This window comes from Haliaeetus albicilla, chromosome 8 (assembly GCF_947461875.1).
Source record: "Haliaeetus albicilla chromosome 8, bHalAlb1.1, whole genome shotgun sequence".
NCBI lineage: Eukaryota > Metazoa > Chordata > Aves > Accipitriformes > Accipitridae > Haliaeetus > Haliaeetus albicilla.
In genome coordinates this window covers 18,818,061-18,831,800 of record NC_091490.1, presented here as the reverse complement: position 1 = coordinate 18,831,800, position 13,740 = coordinate 18,818,061, and the positions used below count along the sequence as shown (strand labels likewise).

The following is a 13,740-nucleotide window of genomic DNA, read 5'->3' as shown; positions in this document are numbered from 1 at the left end:
AAGGTAAGATATTTTATTAGAACAAACATCTTAGCTGAAAAAAAAAAAAAGGTATTATGTCCTGGGTACTCAAAAACTGCTCAACTTTTTCAATTTATAGTAGTGGATTTAATAAAAGATGCTACTTTTTCCTATAAAACCCATTTTTGTCTGAAATTCAGACATCAAGGATCATTTCAATTTTGAAAATGTTATGGAAGACAAAATTTTTTACCAAAGGCTACAGTATAAAGATGAGATCAAAGTAGTAAATGGAGAGGGGAAACGGTTGGGATAAATAAATGTATCCATTACATGAGTGCATTGCTATTTTGAAAATCATACAGGCTTAAATTGTTCTACAACTCAAAACTGTATAATTTAATCTTTTATCTGTTGTTGTTTTGGTTGCTATATACAGGATAAGCAGAATATTTTGTTATTGAAAGAAATGTGTCAAGTGAAAATGAAATTTTGAAAGAATGATGCATATAGTGGCTGTATTTCCATGGTGAAGCTTTTTGCATAGAGTTAATGAAGTGCTTGGGGTCCTAGGGAATAAAAGGTGCTATATAAATGTAAGAAATTATCATTAAAAAGTTTTTCCCTCCAGGCATTTGGGATTTTGCTGTGTGTGTTACAAGGAGGCATTTGCAATCTTCTTTCATTCAAAATGCTTCAGCTTAGACCTGCTCCAACTCTCCCTCTGCAGCTTCAGCTACAAAAATGTTTATATCAAGAAACCATTTCTAAATTGGTTTCAGTTAATCATATTTTTGCTGCTAACATGAAAGAGCCTGCCTTGGTTTAAGCTTTTTATAACCATGTTGAAGACCAGGAGGAACTAGGTAGCAACCTCCTCTCAAGAGGTTTTCAAATGCTGCTTTAACCATTATTAGGCCTTGTCTGCATTGGTGGAGAAATAATACAGGACACAGCCAGAACTCCTGGAAACAAAAAGCCAGCTGTGCAATATCTGGCTTAATTTTCAAGAATCGTATCGTATGGTCCTTTACTGGCCGCACATTTCACTGATCTTAGAGAGCCTCACTGGAGGCTGGTCTTAAAATTTCTATTTCATGCACACATGCAATCCCAATTTTGCATCATTTTGTGTATATTTCTCAAGTCTTCTTTATCCAACATGCAACCCTTAAGATCGTCTACTTCTTTTCACATATTATAAGCATAAGCGGCAGAGCTGGTGGAATTAGAAACCAAAACAATAGTTCCGACACCACTGGACATAATCTTTTACCACATTGCCATTTTGATGAAATGTTGCAGTTATGTGCTCCATGAATTCATGCCAAATGTGGATTTTTCTTTGGATTCACCGATTGTGTGGATCATAAGCATTTTTTAAAGAGTCCACTACTGCTTATGGAATTGGGCCTTTTAGCTCAAGCAGTAGGTTGAGGGATTAAACAAAATGCTAGGTATCTTTAAACTCTTAATAAAATTGTGAGATTTGGCAGCATTAGAACTAAAGTTCAGATTTCCTTATGCTAACCATTTTACTTGTTCACAGATTGATGTGAAACATAGTAAAACACTGCATCTTCTATAAGTTAGTGCTTTTACAAAATTTGGTGTTTTCCTTCAACTATTAATTGTGGAATTGAAACAAGAATTGCTGTTGCTTAAAAATTATCTGCTAGGGGACAAAATATATGTAAGTAAGAGTGATTACCTTAAAATAATTGGGTACAATAAAATATATCATATTCAGCAAGAAGCATAGGAGTAGAATTAATATTTGCCTTTTCATGTCTTTATTGTTTGTATTTTGGTTAGCATGGAGCACATATGACCAAGAATCTTAGAAGAAATCTGTGGATTGCATGAGATTATCATGTTTCTTGTGTTTAAGAGCAGTGGAAAACTGTCCATACATGCTCCAAAATATCAGAACTTGATTATATAAATGTATCTTTTCAGAAAACAAGCATAATTCTCAGAAGAATAACATTAGCACTTATTAGGGGACTGAGTGCTTTAGGGTACTGTTAATGAAATTCATAGCCTTTTGCCTGTGGGCTATCAGTTTGAATTCCGTCTAACTCAGTGGAGATTAAAAATTGGCCTATTTAATGGCCCTTTAGTCATCTCTAATGAGATGAGTTTGGTGGGTCTCAGTCCCATAATGTATTCACACTGCCTTCTCCTAACTGGCAAGCTCCAGAGAAACCCAAAAATTTAATGGATTCTGGGGAAAATTAATCTCTAGTACCATGAAAAAAACAAAGAAAAGCAAAAACCTTGATTCACACAAGTTACATGAGCACTAACAAACATGTTATTTTTAAATGTGGAATTTATAGTGATATACAAAGTCTATAAATTAGCAAATTAGCTGAGCACGCGACGTGTTGCCACACAGCTATACAGAATGTAACGTGACAGACTCCCAAAGGGGATATCTACACCTGTGCATAAGATCACACCAACACATTAAATGTTTAAATGTCTCTGGGATTAATTTCTATCAGAAAAATATAGGATCAGAACAGATATCTGGATAGTAACTGTAGTTATAGAAAATGATGCTGGAAACAATGATTGCCTCATCTGCCTCCATTACTTCACAGCAGAGTCTGATCTTTTTTTACAGATATTTAATTTAGTCTTAAAAAAAAAGTTAATGGTGTTTCCAGAACCCTCCAGTGAATAAATGCCAGTTTTATTTATCCATACCATAGCAAAACTTTTCCCAATGTCTAACCTAAATTTCTTTCAGTGCAGTTTGAAAGTGTTAGTTTTTGCTCTGTCTGCAATGGATTTAGTGAACAATGTATTTTTCTCCCCATAGTCTTTTTTTTTCTAGACTAAAAAAATCTCAAGCATTCCTATTTTCAATTAGGGTCATGTCTTTTAAAAATGTTGGGGTTTTTTCCTTCCTTGTACTCGCTTCTACTGGACTTTTTTGAAGGAAATTTTTCTTGAAATGCAGAGCCCAAATCTGAACACAGTATTACAGCTGAGGCTTTGCCAGTATTAAATATGAGAATTTCTTTGTATGTCCTAGATGTGAAAGTTCTGTTTACACATCTCTCTGTACCGCAGCTTTTTTCACAACAGTGTGACATTGTTGACGTACGTTCAGTTTGTGATGTACTCTGATCTCCCACCCCTTTTCTGAAGGCCCAGTCTGTTCCCAGTCTTGGAATTGTTATTTTCCTGCTTAAATGTTGAAGTTGGCATTTGTATTTATTCAACTGCGTCCTATTTCTGCAACCAGTTTGTCAAGAACATTTTGAATTCTTTTCTGGTCCTGTAACATGCTCCCAGCTCTGCCAGTTTGGCATTGTTGGCAAATTCAATCAATGTAAACTGTCATTCACATAATTAGATTTGGTACCAAACTCAGGACATACCCACCTCCAAGGAACCATATTTGCTATGTGTCACAGCAAAGCATTGCTGATGTAGTTTTGCACCACTTGCAGAGTCATTTCATTATATGTCTTTTACTTGCTCAATTAAGAGTTCTCTGAGATGGTGTCAAAAGCCTTACTTAAGTCAAGCCACAACAGATCTACTACTACTCCCATCCAAGGCCCGTTATACTGTCACAGCATGGGATGAATTTGGCTTGATAAGATTTTCTTGACAAATCTATGTTGGCTGTAACTTATCACTTCATTAGGCACCATGTACTTAAAGATGTGTGATTATTTGCTTCAGTACTTTTCTGGGAATAGAGGCTGGAATGATTGACAGTTCTTGGCTCTACCTATTCCCCCCTTCTGAATTATATGTGCTGTGTTTTTCCTTTTCCTCTCTCCTGAAATCTCAGTTGTCTTCGTGAGCTCCCAGTGACGACTGCTCACACCTCTAACGTTGCCTTAATCGACTTCTCACTCTAGTGTGAAATCCTCTGGGCCTAGCAAATCTGAAGAAAAAAATGTAATTTATCAAAGCAGTCTCTACACGTTTACTATTCTCCTCTGAGTCCCTGCCCTTTTGAATCGAGGTTTGCCACCAGAAGCAGTGATCCGAAAAAAAAAATGGCACCGAATGCTTCTACCTTCTTGGTGTCCCCTCATAGCTTCCCGCCTCCCCGAACGGACTGACAATCCCCGGGTCGTCTCCTCTCGTCGCTCCTGTGCTCTCAGGTTTCCTGTTCCCCTCTCACATCGTTCGCCAGCCGCGGCTCGTCGCAGGAGCCTGCCTATCTCACTGGCACGGCGAGCGCCTTCGTACAGCTCCCGAAGCACTTGACCTAGTTTTCCACTTTCTGCGGGAAAGGCACCGCCAAGCAACTGGCACTCCGACGTTCCCGCTCCCGAGCGCGCTGCGCGGCTCGGCGCAGGTGAGGGGAGGCCGCGCCGGGCGGCCGGCAGCCTCGCTGGCAGTCTGCCTTCTGAAGGAAGGTCTTCAGGAAATCGTCCTCCCGCCTGCGGAAGGCATTTCCTCCTTGCCCTCAGAGCCCGGCCGGCAGCGACCCGCTGGGGGTCGGCCTGCGGGGCCGGGGCTGCCGCCCGCCCTGGGGCACCCGCGCCCGGCGGTAACGGTCGTACACCTGCCACCGGCGGGAAGCGGGGCGGGCCGCCGAGCGGCTCGCTGCGGGAGGGGGCTGGGGAGCGCCGGCGCGCCGAGGCCGCACGCATGAGGGCTCCGCCCCCCCGGGACGCGTGTGCGTGGGGGACTGTGCGCGCGCGCGTAGCCGCGCGCGGAGTGGCGGGGGGCCGGCAAGCTTGCGCGGTGACGTCATGACGCCGCGCGCGGTACGTAACCCCGGCGTGACGCACACCCCGGCGAGCCCGTGAGTTTCCCGTTATGCTTTTTTTTTTTTTTTTTTTTTTTTTTTTTTAATGCCCTCCCCCCCGCCCCCCCCGCCGGCAGCCAGGAGCGGAGCGGAGGGGAGGGGGCGCGCGCGCTGCTCCGCGCGGCGCCGCGTGGGGCGGGGGCGGCGCGGGCTGAGGCGGGCGCGGGCGCGGCGAGCCGGCCGCCCTAGCGGCGGTTGGCGGGGAGGGCGGCTCTGCCTCCATCCTGCCGCATCGGGGAACATGGCGGCCGCCTCCGACCTGGTGCGGCACCGCGACTCGGCCGCAGCCGCCCGCGCCGCGGTAAGTGGCCGGGCCGAGGCGGCAGCGGTGGCGGCGCGGCGGAGAGAAGGCGGGCGGGCGAGGCGCTCCCCGCCCCGGCCCTCCTCGTCGCCTCCCGCCGTCCCCGCCGTCGCCCCTCGCCCCCTCCCCGAGCCGGCGAGCGGCCTCCCCGGTGCCCCGGCCGGGCCGGACACAAAGGGCTGTGCCGAGGAGGGTTTTGTTCGGTCACATGAAGCGGCGCAGCCAGTGAGCGCGGAGCTGGGAGGGGGGGAGCGGGGCCGCCGCCATTGCCAGGCGCGGAGGAGCTGGGCAGCCCGGTGCCGCCGCCGCCGCGGGGCCTAGGGCGCGGGGAGAGCCGCCCGGGGCCGGGCCGCCAGCAGCGCGGGGCCGCGGGGAGCCAGGTAACGCCCCGCGCGGCGCCGCCGCGGCCGGGGCAGGAGGATGCCGTCGCTCGGGGGTGGCCGGGGTCACCCTGGGGGGCTCCGGCAGGCGTCGGTCCCCTCCCGCCGCCTAGCCCCGGCGTGCCGAGGCGGGGCGGCCCTGCGCTCTGTTTCTCGCCGCTTCGCTGCCGCTCGCTTCGCTAGTGCGGGTCGCCACGCAGGCTGTCCACCCGGGCTCACGGTCAGCCCGCGGAAGGCTGCCTGCTGCTGTACTGGGGCGGGGGTAACGTGCGACCCCCTCCCTCCCCTTCGTTCCCTTCCTTCCTGGCGTAAAGCAGGGCGGCTCTGAAACGCACGGCCTTGTTACAAAGGGCTGGCAAGTTCCTGGCCGGCGTGCCCTACGTACCGGGGGCAGCGCCGCTGCCTGCAGTGCGCGGGGCTCCCGGGGCCGAGGTGGCTTACAGCAGCGAAGGAAAAGTAGGAAAAAGGAAAAGTTAAGGTATCTAAGTCGTGTGTTCGGGCTCCCGGCTGCTTCAGGGTCTGGCGGTTTCTCTGACAAAGTTTGTGTTACATCAGGCTGCAGTGATGAGCATCGTCTTGACCAACGTAATTTATCTGAAATCTAGAAAGTGTTCGTTCTTCTTGTCGCTTGTATGTAACCTTTAGGCTATTGGAAATACCTCTGTTGGGGTAGTGCGGGCTATAAACCGACAAGTCGTGGTGGTAATGGAAAACAAGCGTGGTATATCAAAATAGGTTTCCATCAGTGTTGTACAACTCTGGCCCTTTAAGCAACATCTCATTCGCAGTGATATTCTGATCCCACCCCCCCTTCTAGGACATAATTTAATTATGAAGATTGTGTCATGGAACTTCGCTTTCAGACACATATGGGGAATGAATGTGCACCAGATTTTAGAGTAAGAAGCCATTTCATGTTGTGTAGATTAATGAATTAACACGTGGGACAAACACTCTTAAAAGGCTGATAAGCATCTCTGGAATTCCACCATAGAATTGTACCTTTTTCTGAGAAGTTTGTGCAATACGTTTTTTTTTTTAATACAAGTTGCAAAATAATTTTTCATTCAAATTATAAAATAAATCTCTAAAGAGAAGATTCTTCACAGTTGAGAGTGGAGTGCTTCAGAGTTTGGGTAACTTAATGTGATTCTTCTGCATAGATTTCTTCACTACCTGACTTGTGCATGGCAGGTGATTTGAGGGCAGAATAAATGAACTGATTAGACAATGCAAAATAGATCTGGAGAAGGTTTTAGTGGGTCACTTAGATGCAGAGAAAATGCAGCAATTTTCTTACTGGAGAGGGGTTTAAGTGCAGTGCATGGAGGAGCAGTGCAGTGTGACAATCCTATTACGCTGACTTATAATCAAAGCTGATGTTGCAAACCTGTCTAATGTAACTGCAGAGGGATGTGGTGCAGTTATACAAGAATTACAACAAGAATTGAAATTAATCTTCAAAATATTGTCTTAAAATAGTTACTTCTGACATCTAGTATTCATTCAGATTGAATTTTTTTAATTAAAAAATCTACCCAAGGAACAGGAGTTTTGCAGAGGAAAAAAAAAAACTTTTTCTTTTTACAGATATGTTTTTCCTTTGTTTTCTCTAACCTGTATGGTATTTTTTTATATTTTAAAAAAAGATCCTTGGCAAATATTCTTGTAACAAAATTAGAGCAAAGGTGTGCTACTCTGACTTTTTTTTTGGAGTTTCATGAAGTCCAGCATTTGGTTTATACTGAGTAGCACTAGAAGGAATATGCTTAGGAAAATGTGTATGAAAGTTCTTGAGTAAATGCTAAAAGAGAATACTACTGTCTTGAAATCTCAACAGGTGACCTGGCTAGTAGGAGGAAAAGGCACCAATCACTTAGAGCATCCTTGTGAGGTTATTTAGTACAGCAACAATTGATTGAAATAGGAGCATCAGCAATTGAATAAACAGGATGTTAAACAATGGTGGCAATGATTTCCACTTTAAAATAACAGTGTAGGCTGAATTTCAATATGGACACTGAATTCAAGGGTTGTCAGTGGAATTTCTTGTGGAATAGTTTGTGCTTATACTTAGTATTAGTGGAACCTACTAGCATGTATACTTTTTTTTATTCAAGCCTTTTGAAGCAGTTCCTGGAGAAAATGGAACTGAAAAGGGAATAAAATTCTCTGTACTAATAAAACACACATGTGCTCACACGCAGTTATTAATTTTAAACACTTTCAGACTTTTTACCAGCTTGCAAAAGATCTGAGAACTTAAAACTGGAAAGAAATACAAATAGTTGTGTCACTTGCTGTACAGTTTCACCTGAAGTTGGTTTGAATTAAAGGTCTTTGAACAGTTGCTGATTGGCTGTGTTTGTTTGGCTAGTCAATAACTCACTTTCCTCCTGTTTTTACATTTTCAAACAACTTTTTGTCTTCAACAAAGTTCAAGTAATGGGTCTATTAGAGAACTGCCTGAAGATACTTCTTTTATTCCCTCTATTATTTTAATACCAAATGCACTACTCTAATGTTACAGTTATTTTAAGCCAAATTGAATTAGTTCCCTCTGTGCTCTGGATTGTGACTATACTGTTTTATGTATTCAGAGGTTGGAAGGAAAATCATTTGATAAAATTAGGTTATATCTGAACAATGTTGCACTCACTTAGATTGACTTTGAGACTAGTTTAAGTTGGCATAGCCTCCAAAGCCCAATTCCTTCAGGTGAAAATAGTGTCTGCCCAACTTCAGTGTAAAGAAGTCCCTGGTGAAATAAACCAAAACAAGTCTGTCTTCTCTAAAAATATGTTCTTTCATCTTCTTGAGCACTCCAAATATAAGCTGATTTTTGACAATTAACATTCTTCCTTGCTGATTTTTTTTTTCCAATGTAGATGCAAACTTCATATAGCTACTGGAAAAAGAGCTTAAGTTACCCAAGGAAATAGTGAATGTTGGTCATTCTGGCTGATACACATAAAGGTACTGCTGGGCTGTCTGAATTAAAGGATTTCATGTAGTTTGTAGTATCATGAAAATATATCCTTTTCACGCTTAATTAAAAAAAAAAAAAATAATCGCACTTTCATGCCTGTATACCTTGTGTCCCTTAAATCAAAACTTGTGTCAGTTAATAGGAACTATAGTTCACACAAGCAGTGATGGTAGAAAAGTAATGCCCACATTGTTCACAGAACTGTAGAAAAGTTTCTCTTTGATAAGCAAGGGTGGGAAATGGTCACTCTGACTTCCCCGGTTACATAAAAATGGACACAAATACAGTGCATCTCTACAGTACAGTAATTCTGTGAGATGTAATTTGATGCTGAAATCACAGCTGTCTGTCAAGAAAGACCATGTAATGAGTGCATAAATGTGTGTTTTTTCAAAAAATTGGAAAGAGCATGATAGTCACAGGGTTAGTCATGTTACCTAGTATGCGATGCAGTGTCACATAGTAAGTATTTCATCTTGGTGCAAAGTCTACCCAGAATTCTGTGATATTTACTTGTAAGTGGTCTTGCTTCACTGAAGGAGAGCAAGCATTTTTAAATTTAAAAGTAAGGAAATAAAATAATCCCAGTAAAAATGAGTATCCAGTTGTGCTGCATTTCTGTCACTGTTCAACTGTGCACAGCAGCTGTTACATTGATAAAATGTTGCAGCAGCGCCCTTAAGTTGCCAATGAGGTTAAAGGAGGGGAAGACAGTGGCTTAACAGTGAGTATGCATTTTTTGGTTTTGGTTACACTAAATATTAACTGACTTAATATTTCTGAGCAAACTTGGTAATACAGAGAATTCCAGCAGATGTAATTGTGATACTCTTGGTATGGGAACTGCTGGTTTCAGATGTGACTAAATCCAGCTACTGGAAATGGTAAATCTCTAGTTGACATTTATTGATTGATACTGAGTGCTTAATCTTACATATAATCGACTAGTTGAGGGATTATGGGATATTTAGTAATTCAGTATTTCTTGAGACTTAATCCAGAGGATGCGAAGTTCATGCTCAAATCAGAATAAAGGTCAGATTGCTGGGTTTTGGAACATTTCAGGCCTATCGTTAGTGTGTAGTAACTATTTTCAATATGCTTAACATTGCAAGTTAGATACTACCATACTTCTAAAAGCTTTGGAATTTTGGAGACTCTTTTGAATACAGTTGTATTCTTCTCTGAGTGAAAATAAAAAATACAGAATTTGCAGTCTGAGATATTTGCAATTAGATTTTTTTTTTTACAAAGGGACATTATTTTGTGAGTATTTGAATGATATTTTTTTCTTGCCTTAAATGAGTATTTGATAATGTTGTAGTCTTAAGAAAGCAGCTGGAGTGGGGGAGAGGATGCATCTTGGGAAGCAGGATGGAAGGAATTACAGGTGCCTTACTGATTTGTCCAATTATGGCTGAAGACAGGGATCAAGATCATTGTAACTTTCCTGTTTTCTGGGCCAACTGTTAGCACTCGCTTGTAAAAATAGTTTCCATGACAAAGTGATAGAACTCAAGCAAAATAAGGTGCAAGGTATATGTCTTGTATAATTTACCTTTATTTACAGGCTTTTGCCTGATGTGTCCTTTTTTAGTTTGAGTAAAAGAAAGAAGGAATTCCTTAACAAATGTAATCATTGTAATGTTGAAAAGTAGTAATGAATTCCTCCTGCCTGCCTCTTCACAGAATAATAATTTGGTGCATTGATAGCATGAGTAGTGCTTTATCCTATCTACTTTCCCAGTGTGGCTCTACAGTTGGGATAGGGATGGGTTTTCCACCCAAGATTTCTTTGTAGAAAAGGCATGCAACAGGAGGTCAGGGGACTGCTTTTGGAAAACTGTTACTTATGTCTGCTGCTAAAGCATGGCAGCTCTGAAGCTGCTCCTTGCTGCTGCTGGTAGGACATGGTAGGTATCTATTTCTTGTCCCGCTGCAGTCAGTGGGGTGATGGGTGGTGGTTATGGGTTTGATTTTTGTTGTTGTTGTTGTTGTTGTTTGGTTGCTTTGGTTATTTGTTTTGGTTTGCTGCTTTTCAGAGAGAGTTCTGGTTGGTAGGTTGCTTTTTTTTTTTAACTCAGTTTTTTACTTCTTGAGTGCCTGTCCTCTGAATATTTCTGCTGTTTGCTTCTGATGCCACTCAGCTCTCCTAGGAGCACTACCTACGTGATACAATTCTTGACTACTTTTTGAAAAGCCCTTAATGTTTGTAATGTTTGTTGCTGGTATCTTTCTTCATCTTCAGATGTAGGCATGTGCAGCGGTTTTGTGGCTGCAGAGTTTCAGAAACTCTAATATTAACTTAATTTTCTGAATTTTATCCTTTTCATTCAGAAGAGGTAGGAACTTTATAGAATTTATATCCTAAAATAAGACTCCCAACCACCAAAACAGTGGCTGTAGGTTATTAAAGTGTTTATTGTATTTATGATTATTTTGTTTGCAAAGAAACTGTGTATTCTTACGGATGTTCTTAGGAGCCTTCACCAAAGACATTAGATTCTGTGCTCCCCTGTGATAATTGGTGGAGGACAGAAGGGGAATATTTTTTCTGAAAGCTTTTTTCTGTTGTTACTATAAGTTGGCTTGGTATTAGAAACTATATTTTCAACAGAGGACAGCCTTTGCCTGAAAAGTTCCAGTATAAATAACTTTGTTTCTTCACACAGAAGTGCTGCTTTTTGTTGTTTTAAAACCGTAGTTGTTATGAGTATATCTTCTGTGAGAAACTCTTGATTGTGTGTACTATCACAGGGAGTGGGAAGTGACAGTTCTGCAGCTGGCTTCTCCCAGCTCTCTCCCACAGTGAAGTGCGTACGCTGTCCTCTTCTGCTTCCTTTTTTTTTTTTTTATACATATATTGACATCACTGAAATCACCTAATCTCTTCTGTTCTTGAGCAGCATTTAAAAACTGAGAACCTGTGGCATGAGAATGAGAATTAATGAGAATAACTGCACTGTGTACAAATTATAATGAATGTTAGAACTCTGAAGTTACTTTAGAAACAGTTTTCCATCTTCTGGGAAGTTGAGAACAACATACCAGTTAGTGCTCCCTGCTCAGGTACTTAGTAACAAAAAAAAAACCATTCTGTTGTGGTAGTTTTCATCTGGGGAAAAGGGGGGAAGATAAGTTGGGGGGGACGTGATGGTGAATTAGCCTAGATAAGCTGCAGTGAAAAAATTCGGGGGCTTTGGAGCAATTACAGAGTGGGAGGGAGTAGAGCTTGCATGTCTAGTATGCAAACTGAACTGAAATGCTGATGAAACTGAGGTGGAAAGGTTGCTTATGTGGTACGTAAACCAAAGAAGACTGTAGATACTGTCTATTGTATATTCTTTCTACATCTTTGCTTTGGGGAAACCTCTGAAGGTTTGTTTTGTCTGACTTGTTTTCTTTTAAGTGCTTTGTGATAGTGGTTGTCTTTTCCTGTGTCTTATAAAGCCTTGAATGTATTAGATGATAGTGACACATGTTGTGGTGAGAAGTGGTAGACTTGCTGATGAGCTGCTTTAGCATGGATTCTCACAGACCTTTCCTTTTGTTAGTGTTTTGAAGTAAGGTAGGTACATCACAGGTATTCAGTGCCATTTTCCTGTAAAGGACAAGCCCCTGTTCCCAGACTTTCTAGGTGGTGAGGCTTACTGGCTAAGTTCACTGTGATTCTCACTGCTGTACCTGTGGCTGAAAGTGCTAGTGGATGAGAGAGGTCCAGTTTCTTTCCTGGCGCACGTGAGGCTTGGAGAGGAAGAGGAACAGCTTGTCCAGAAAAAAATTGTTCCCCAGGTCTCTCTCTCTACTGCGATTGTAAGACTGCTGTTGCTTTTCACAATTTTACCAGCAGTAATGTGCATTAACAGGCATAATATATTTCTGCACAAGGGAGAGAACCAGAAACAGAGATGATACTTGGAAGAAACCATTCAGGTTCCTATATAACTGAAGTGTCACACTATTTCTAAAAATACCATAGAGGTACTGTGATAATTCATTTTTAAAAATGTTTTCTAGACACTAAAAACAACTTGGGAATTTGCCTTCCATTTTTTAGTCCAATGAAGTTCTAGCAGAGGTGAGCAGAGAAGATGATGTGCAAGAGGTAGCCTAGCAAGGATTTATGTAAAAAACCAAAAATTTTGCAATGTTATAGTGGGAGGTGGGTTTTTTTTTAATCATTGCACGAGTTTTGTGTGTTTGTGCAGTTTATGTGTGTTCCTTTGCTTATCTGTCCAGATAGATCTTTATTTATATAGAGACAAACAATTAAATCTTCTTTACTGTTTTCCAGTGTAAGAGTATCGTGTTATGGAACAAGGTACAAAGTTCTAAATTAAGGCTGTATTTAGGGTAATGTATTGACATTTAGTAAAATTGTGAAGACATCCAGGTTCTGTAGTCTTCAGAAGTCTGGCAATGTCCATTAGGGAATTAGAAATGCGTTTATACTTTTGCATAAAAAGTACTGCAGTATCCCAGCAGAGCATATCTTCATGTCATTTGGAGCATTAATGGTGAGTTGGGTTTTTTGTCTGTTAAGCCATCTAGAGAAAAGTGGGTTGGTTTGACTTCTGTGAGGTGATCACTTTGATGTTTAGGATGTTGGGTACTGTTTTAAATGAAGTTCTATTTAATATATTTCAAATAATTTGGCTTTAGGTCCATCTAGTAAGCTGGTCCTGAAGCGTGCTGATGCATACTATTTTCAAAGGATGTAAATGTAAAGGAGGGAGGATTAATTAGTGATCCCTTGTGTTGTGGTTTCCATGATCTTATTAAAACAAAGTCTTCTTCCCACTTAGTAATATTAATACTAGGACCCAGGGTGGTTTTTGTTCAAAGTAATCTCTCTGTAACTTCACTTGCATTCTGCCAAACACTTTTACCTTAACTTTTCTTTCAGTTTTTTAAGTCATCTTCTGGAGTGCCATTTTCAGCAGGAAAAAGTACACTTTTTTTACATTCTCGAGGTTGTCCTTTTTCTTCATGTTTTCTGTCACTGTAGATTCATTAGTATTTCTTCCTGACCTTAAAGGAGATTTTAGCATTCAGAAGTGAAAAGCTTATTGGAAAGAATACAAAAATATTAAAGCGTTACCTTTTGTTACCAATAGTCTTCAATTCAGAATTCACACTTTGTTTTTAATAGGACAACCCTACTAGTGTAAAAAAAAAAAACAAACCCAAACCAACCAACCAAAAAAAAAAAAATCCACAAAACAACAAAAAACCCACCCTAAAACCCACTCTCCTTTTCTTTAGTCTTGCCTTCAGTACAAATCTGAGTGTCTTATGAGTGCTTATACCTCATAAAAAA

The 13,740-nt window shown here is 41.7% G+C and overlaps 1 protein-coding gene across 11 annotated transcripts in view; it reads left to right on the top strand.

Moving 5' to 3' along the window:
* Positions 1-13,740, top strand: part of ZNF644 (zinc finger protein 644) — an 84,973-nt gene that overhangs the window by 24,390 nt on the left and 46,843 nt on the right. For 3 of the 11 annotated variants that reach the window (XM_069789195.1, XM_069789204.1, XM_069789203.1), the window contains exon 1: positions 4,846-5,051. The exons of 2 other annotated variants lie outside the window; for them this stretch is intronic. The gene's annotated coding sequence lies outside the window, so the exon portion shown is untranslated. Of the gene's footprint in view, positions 1-4,649; positions 4,748-4,845; positions 5,052-5,294; positions 5,432-8,319; positions 8,408-13,740 lie in introns of those variants that run through there. 6 more of the 11 variants (XM_069789201.1, XM_069789205.1, XM_069789196.1 and 3 more) reach the window with 6 other exon arrangements.